At 40.7% G+C, this 8,154-nt stretch overlaps 1 long non-coding RNA gene across 1 annotated transcript; it reads left to right on the top strand.

Moving 5' to 3' along the window:
• The first annotated feature begins 811 nt into the window (after nucleotides 1-811).
• Nucleotides 812-6,722, top strand: LOC121471098 (uncharacterized). The gene is made up of 2 exons (XR_005982498.2): nucleotides 812-2,490; nucleotides 3,754-6,722. It is a non-coding gene; the product is annotated as an uncharacterized lncRNA (long non-coding RNA).
• Nucleotides 6,723-8,154: the final 1,432 nt, after the last annotated feature.

The raw sequence follows: 8,154 nt of genomic DNA, 5'->3' as shown, positions 1-8,154 counted from the left end.
AGGATGGAGAGTAGCTACTCTCCTGCTTGTTTATCATCAGAAGCTGAGTTAGGCATGAGAGCCAGGAGTTTGTGTTCCTGAGAGATGGGATGTTTTCTGGGCAGGGGGCTTGGCTGAGAAACCCTTGAAGCAAAATGATGGTTTCAGCTGGCTGGGGGTGGGGTGTATGGATGTTCTTGAGAAGTCTCTGAAAGCCCTGCAGTGATTTCAGTTTTTCTCCAACACCTTTATTCCCTCCTTGGAGCTGGTCACTTCCAAACAAAACCTTCCAGTTAGGGGTGTCTGCCTTGCTGTTGGAGTCTCCTTTTGTTCGCAGCAGAACAATGTGGGCAGGTCCTTCCTGCGGGGAAATGGAGAACAAAACTTAATTTAAAAGATAGCATTAGGAGGATTAGTGAAAGAACATCACTAATCATCATCCAAAAGTTCATTATCAGCATCTAAAATGTTTGTGCCATGCCCTTGGCTGAGGGTTGGGCTGCGTGAACAGGGGAGCACCAGCAGCATTGATTTTATTGTCTTCCAACACCTTTACTATATTTCCCTAAGAAATGCAAGAGCCAGTTTAGTCTGAACAAATCCCTGATGTGCTGCGCAGGCTGAGAGGAAAGAAAAATTCCTCCTACCTCAGACCAGTTGCAATTCCCAGCCCGATGGGAGCTCTCTGGAAGAGTGAGTACTGCCTATTTAATTTTTTATTTTGCATTTTATTTCTATTTTTGGTTTTTTTGGGTTTTTTTGGTTTTTTTGTTTGGTTGTTTTTGGGTTTTTTTTTGGTTTTTTTTTGTTTTGGTTTTTTTTTTTTTTTTTTTTTTTTTTTTTTTTTTTGTAGTGTTTTGGTTTTGTTTTGTTTTGTTTGGCTTGTTTTTTTTTAAATTTTATTTTATTCTTATATTTTCTCCTTTTGGAGCCGGGCTGGAAGAAGACCAATGCTTTGTGTCCAGAATAAAGCCTCAAGGAGCAGAGAAAACCAAGTAAGTGCAGTATTTTGGGCCGCCACGTTTGACAAGCACACACAGAGGATGAAGCAGGCTGCCCTCCTGAGCAATGGTTTTGCCAGGACCTGGCTGCCTTTAAGTCAGGCTGATGTGGATCTCCAGTACTGGAGTGAGCACTTGCATTGTGTTCCATGGATGTGTTGTGCTCCCATTGTTAATAATCCTCCTGGGACTAGAAGTGAGGTCATTTTGTCAAGTTGTTATAGACTGGCTGCCACTAATGGGAAGCTCAGTGCAGTGGTTACACCCTGGTATATACTGAGCTTGGATTGAAAAGAAGGGGATAAACAATCTCTTTCCCCTTTGATCAACTGATGTTACTTTTTTCCTGTTTTTTTCCCTGCCCAAATGTTATCTTTGCAGTGCTGAATCTCTTACTGAGGGTTTTGCTGCATCAAATGTTGGGTTTTTTTGGTGATGTTCCTTCTTTCTTTGAATACATGTAAGTAAGAGCGAATAGTAATAATCATGCTGTGTGTTTGACAGGTTCAGTGGGATCATGCTCCAAGCCCAAGAAGGTTTCTTTGAGCAGGGCACCCAAAATTAACTGTTACCATGTTAGGAGATAGGGCTGCCCCGTATTTGATACATGACTAATGTTCTTCATGTCAATAAAGAGAAAGAAGACATGAGGTTGTTGAGGCTGTGGCTGTGTTTGTTGCAGTTCCCAGCTAGCCTGGGTATGGGACTGATATTTCTTGTAACATCTTCTCTCCCGGTGAATCCTGAAGTGAACTAATAATTTAGTAGAAAGTCAGCCCATGGCAGGGGTTAGAATGAGAGTGTCTTTAAAATCCCTTTCAACCCAAACCATTCTGGGATTCCATGACTAGACAAGATGCAAGTGATCAGTAAAGACCCCACTGTCCACCCAAAAGTGTTGATGGTCATGTGCTGTGGACATAGGTGACCCTGAAATAGGTGGGAGGTGGACACGTGTTTCATTGCAGTCCCTGCCTCTCCAAGGCAGGTTAGGATGTGTGACTGCAGGAGTTCAATTACAGGTGACCTCGTTATTTATCGTACACAGACCTGATAGATGCTGCTCCTGTTATTTTTTCACAGAACAGTCAATTCCTTGTGTAACTCCTGGTCTGTCTGCACTGTTAGTCCCCAGGGAGATGCAGAGATGTGGATGATTTTCTTTGTCCATGGCCTGTGGTCTTTGATTCCCTGAAAAATACCTTGGCCAGAAAGTGATGCTGTGTCTCTTTGTTGTTTCACACATTGTTAAGCTTTAAATTACGCTGCTCAAGTCAGGATTTAAGGTAATTCTTACTTGTATTTTACCTTTTTTCTTGCATATTGGCACACAGAAACACTAAGACTTGTGGTTTTGATGACAAATATTCCCTGCTGCACGGTTAAATTTGGAGAATTGATTGAGGTATCCAGAACACACCTGCTGAAGTGTTTGGAAGGAATAAGGACCTTTGCACTTCCAGATTGAATTCACAAGTTTTCTCACAGCAAGGGTTAGAAGAATGTCATGGTAAGTTTTCCCATTTCCACAAATACTCTGCTGCTGGTAAATGTCAGGAACAGGCTTTTACACTGGAAGAACTGGACATAGAAGCCTTTGCAGGATGGCTGGGTGTAATTTGGGTATCCTCTTGCCTCAGCCAGAGGGAAGAGAAACTGCTTAAGACCATATGGAAAAGTGCTGCTGGACAAGCTGAGATGCTTTACAAACCCTCAGTATGCAAAACCTTTTGTTGTCATTGCCGAGAGATTTGCTGGAGATTCATGGTTTTAAAAAGAGTTGAAATTAGCACTTTAAGCACCACTAAAATCTAATTGTTTCAGCTTAATTATTAAACTTAGCCTCCAAACTTAATACAATTGCTGTTCAGAGGACAATCGGATTTTCTAGGTCACTCATCTCTTCCAGAACTTAAAATTTTCCATTACTTTTTAAAATTTTTTTTTAATCTTAATGTGTTTCTTGCCTATTAACTCAAGTGATTTAAGAAACAACAGTCAGCAGTACATGGTTATTTTCCTCTGAGAATGCACAACCTGGATCTCATCCAAGGTTGTGGTGAGACTGCACCTTAAATAGTGTACTTGGGTTTCGGTCCCTCCCTACAAGGAAGACATTGTGGTGCTGGAGATTGTCCAGAGAAGGGAGCAGAACTGGAGAAGGGCTGCCAAGTAGGGGGAAGTTTTCCAGCTCTGGCTGGAGTAGTTTTTGGGAGGCTGTAGGTTCTTGAATGTGCCTGGGTGGTGATCATGAAGTGTTAGGTGGAGAAGAGGCTGGTCCTGCTTCAAGGATGCTCTGGGTTCCAGCAAGAGTTACACAGTGTAACAGGGGGGATAAACTCATTGTAATTCTTAATGTGTTTCCACTGTACTTCGTGAAACTTCAGACCAGCAAACAGTTTGATAAATGTGTGTGTATAATGAGATGCTCAAATATAATGAATCTTAAGAGTTAGAGTGGCCTTATTGAAAAATATACAGTTTTCCCATGGGTGTAACATTTGTGAAGTCTCATAGTGCTCACATCCCTCACCTTTGTCCTGACATGTCTATGAATTCCTGGGAGGTGTTTCTTTTCCCAGCACTGCTTTGAAAATAGATACCAGTGACTGTGTTTTGTGGTGGGAAATAAAATTTAAAAATCCAGGTGTGCCAACGTGTTTCACACACACAAAAAAAAAACCCAACAAAAAAAAAAAAACCAAACAAAAAAACAACAAAAAAAAAAAACTGCCCTGTTTATTAACCTTAATAATATTTATTTTCCCTGCAGGCTATGGGGAGTTTCATACATTGTGTGAGTACTGAGGCTGGTGGTAGGATGCCTCATTGTGCCCCATTTCTGCTGGTTCTGTGAGGTGTTTTGAATTCACTAGGAGCATCCTTTCCAGCACAGTGGAATCTGGTGAGAAGGTTATTACACATCCTACTGATTTTCAGAAAGCAACGTGGAAACACCTTTGGTGCAACTATTTAAATCTGGTGAACCTTTTGTCCTCAGGACACCTCAGAAAACCTGAGCTCTTCTTTGGAGTCTCAAACTGCAACAGCAGCCAGGCTCCTCTCTGCCTTCTTGCCTCAGTTTAAAGTTGTATGTAAAGATAAAGAAAGGTTTTTCTAATGCTTATTATCATTATCCAATACTTTCCTCTGGTTTGATTGTGTGTGCTGGCTAGAGATACCCACATATGCTGATATTGTGGTGGGGGCATGAGTTACCTGGATTAAAAGATGAGTTACCATGGATTTGAACCATGAGCTGCCATCACTACTTGGAAACCTAGCTGAAGCCATCAATAGTGCAGCAAAACCTGGAAAAGCTGCTCTCCGGAGCTGATGCTGGAATTCTGAAAGAACAGCAGTTGCCTCTTGTTCACCTTCCAATACTGTTTAGTTCAACTGGCCCTTGTTTCTCAGGGTTATGCTGCTGGAAAATAAAGAATGTAGTTCTCATACTGATGTGTGAGTGTAGTAGAGATGTGTTATTTGAATCTACCAAATAACGTAATTTTTATTTGATTTGCAGAATATTTGTGATTCATCTGTTCTGCTGACCTGATGTGTTTCCCTACAATGTGTTACCAGTGCTCCATCAGTGGCTCCATCACCTGCTGAGTGCTGCCACTGCCATGAAAGGGTGGAAAAAATGTCCTTTCTTGCTGGGTTTATGTGGTTCCTTTTTCCCCCTGTGGGCTGCTGGCATCTGATGAACATGGTGCAGCTCTTGTTTCCTCCTTTGTTTCTTCCTCACTGGGAGACTGTCGTCACAATGGACAAAACCTACTTAATTCTGGGATTTATCAGAATAAAAATTCTACCTGGCCAAGCTGTGGTACAGCTCCTGTGACGGCTGGATCTTAACTATACCTTGGGCCCCGGCAGTGTCACAGAAAGGAGAAATTTTTTATTCATAAACTATATCCATTTCACATTTATATATACTGAAATTCAAAGTATTTGTTTTAGATTGTGTAATGTTCTACACAGGGCCAGGAGTTTGTTTGGCTTTAAAAAGAGTTTTAGTTAGGTTTAAAAGAGGAGGTTTGGGGTTTAAAAGAGACAGTTTTGTAGCTTTGAATAGTTTTTGTGTTGTGGTGTAGTTCTGCTTTAACCTAATGTTGTATCAAACATTTTTGTTACGGAAGCCTTTGGAAGATGGGAGCAGAAAAGAGGAGTTGGCCAAAATCCTTGTCTTTTCTAGGGATCCAATAAAGAATGGAAGATACTCAGTTGCTGGTTTTAATTACTGACTGAAGGAAAACTAAGTTACTGTGTACATATCTGTGTACAGTTTAAGTTTCCAGATGTTCTGTAGCAAATTCCAAGTAAAATTTGGATTTAAATGGCAAAATAACTGGAGATGCAGTTCCCAGCTTAACTCTTGGAGGCAGAGCTGTAGAGTTTAATTAACCAATTGATTGATTATCACCTGAGCACATGGATTCCTTGGCTGAGCTTCTGTAGAAGGCCATTTGGCCTGGCGGCAGGAGAAGGGAGCGGCGCTCGCTCCGAGCGAGCCCCAAGCGCGGGGGCCGTGGGCGCCGAGGGGCTGAGGGGCCGAGGCGAAGGAAGGGGAAAGGACCCTTTGCTCGCAATCCAGCAATCTTTATTCTTCCCCGCGCTGCAGGGCAGCGGTGCAGGCTGACACAGTGTCAGGGCTCCAAGCAAAGGCAAGGCAAAAGGCCTCAAGTGGCAAGAACGGCGGCCCTAATGATAGTAAAAGGGCTGTAAAATCATGGGGATTTAGGGTTAAAAGGAAAATTAAGCTTAGTAGGCCCTGAAAAGAAAAATAAATACCCTAGGTATATGAAGACCTTGTACCTTTCTAGAACTGCACCTGCGTAGCTAGTACATGATAAATTATATAATTGTTAGATGTGATGATTGTTTAGTAATTAAATATAATTACTGTTTAATCATAAGAATAATCATGAGAAACTGTGGTCAGGGGCCTAAGAAAGATCACAAGAAACTCACGTCAATGTATACAATAGAACAATATAAGTTTAATAATTAATATGTAAGTTATATAATGATAGAATATAAAATACGTTCAGCTTGAAAGCCATGTTGGAGTCAGATTTGGGTCTGTTCCCCTGATTCCCAGAGCTCTCAATAAAAGAACCTGCATATGATCATATCCCATGATTTTGTGTGTTCCTGAACACTAACACTAATAACAAATCATAGGACAAGTATGGGGTGGATATGTGTAAACATAAGACCAGTAGGGAAGTGGGGAGTGCACACATAATGTACCGACGAGTGAAGGAAAATATCATAACTGACAGGGAAACTTCCAGATAAGCGGGTGTAGCAAATAATGACAGACAAGCTGCAGGGCCAGGATTTAGAAGACAGACAGGGAAGGGTCTGGAAATAAGGGAGGTATACTCCAGGACTGACATGGGAAAAAGCGGGAAAGCAGATGGAAAACAACTTTGGGGAGAGACTATTAGGAAAACTGAACAGGGGTGAATAGGGACAAACCATTACAATTATATTAAACAATTTCTTAAATATAAGCTTCAAAATCCCACTACTACACAGTTTTTTATTTTAGACCAGCTTTAACAGCAGAGCTGGAGCCTCACAAACAGCACTGGATGTGTAAACATGACTGTAAAGCTGTTTTGTGGGCAAAGAAATTCCTGTTCTTCTTTGGGTAGAAAATGCTTGTTCTGTGTTTTGGGTTTTAATTGGAAGACGAGAAGCTTCACAATTAAAGATGATTTAGACCAAGTACATGGGATCTTTGTTCAAGCAAAATGCAACACCCTTAAAATATTTTTTTTAAATAAAAGTAAAAATAAAGTAACTTTTGCTTTACTTTTGATTTTTGTTTTCACTTTTTGTTATTTACTTTAATTTTCACCTCTTTATTTTTGCTTTTATTTTCAGTTATTTTTATATTCACTTCTACTTTTTATTTTTAAAATGAAAATATATTTAAATATTAAAGAAAAAAACCACAAACACCACCAGGTTCCTCCCCTTGACTTGTTCTACCCCAGCCAAAATCCAAACCACTGAGATAGATTCTGCCCTGATGTCTTCTATTACAAAAATAAAAATTGCAGCTCCCCCGCTCCTCTAGAGTTTATACATTAAAAGAAAAGCCCTGCCCTGGAAAAGAATTAACACACCAGGTACCTGGAAGTGTGGTCCTCTGGTTTATTAGGCATCCAAAACTATGGAATATCAAAAATTCTTTCAAATGAGCCAAATTCTAAGTCCTTAATTTTGGAGACCCTGGGAGGCATCCCCTAGGTTAGGGAGACACAAGAAGCTTCCCTCAAAAAGCTGTGAGACCCCATTGGCTCCTTCCCCTGTTCCCATGTCTCTGAGGCATTCCCTCCCTCTTCTCCCTTTTCTTTGTACTGCCCCTATGCTACTGTCCAGCCCCGGCCTCTGGGCACAGAGAAAGCAGGAGACTCCCCATGAGGGTGCCTGGGACTCTGAGCAATTTTCCAGGCAGCTGAATTAAACATCTGTGAATATTATGCAAAGGCCCTTTTTGCTTCCTTACTCTGGACTTTATTAGCAGCAATTCAGCTTGCAACACTTAATCAGAAAAAAATCACCATGATTTATTTCCATGCTGAAGCTCCTTTTTTCAGCAAGATATTCCAAATATACCAGTAAAGTGTTGTGGTGGATGGACACATCCCAGGCTGTAAACAGTTTATATATATATATATATATGTATATATGTATGTATGTATGTATGTATGGACCACTTAAACCCAGACTGTGATTCAGAGCACAAACTGGGCCATTGGAAATTCAAGTGTTCTCTGCTTTTTTAAAAATAAATTTGAGCACATAGGCCTGGAATTATATTACAATGACTTTTCTCATCTGTGGCTTGTAGTTCTTGATGCATCATCCTGAAAAGTAAAGGATTCTTCAAGTTCAACCCAAAAAGCTGGTTTTGGTATTCACTCTTCAAAGCAAGGAGAAAGTAATTAGCAAAAGGCAATACAGACAACATTCTCAGAACTACGAGCACAGAACTAAAGGGACTAAACACATAATCTGTACAAAAAGGATTATTAATTAAGTAACTGGAATAGATGAAGGCTGGATCTGTGACCAAGCATTGGGATAGTCCTAGTCTAGTTCTTGATTCTCAGTACCTAGAGTGAGCTCCAGTCATTTACTTGTGTCACCA

This window comes from Taeniopygia guttata, chromosome 24 (genome assembly GCF_048771995.1).
Source record: "Taeniopygia guttata chromosome 24, bTaeGut7.mat, whole genome shotgun sequence".
In the NCBI taxonomy this organism is placed as follows: Eukaryota; Metazoa; Chordata; class Aves; order Passeriformes; family Estrildidae; genus Taeniopygia; species Taeniopygia guttata.
The sequence above is the reverse complement of the archived record's forward strand: the minus strand, read 5'-3'. Positions and strand labels throughout refer to the sequence as shown.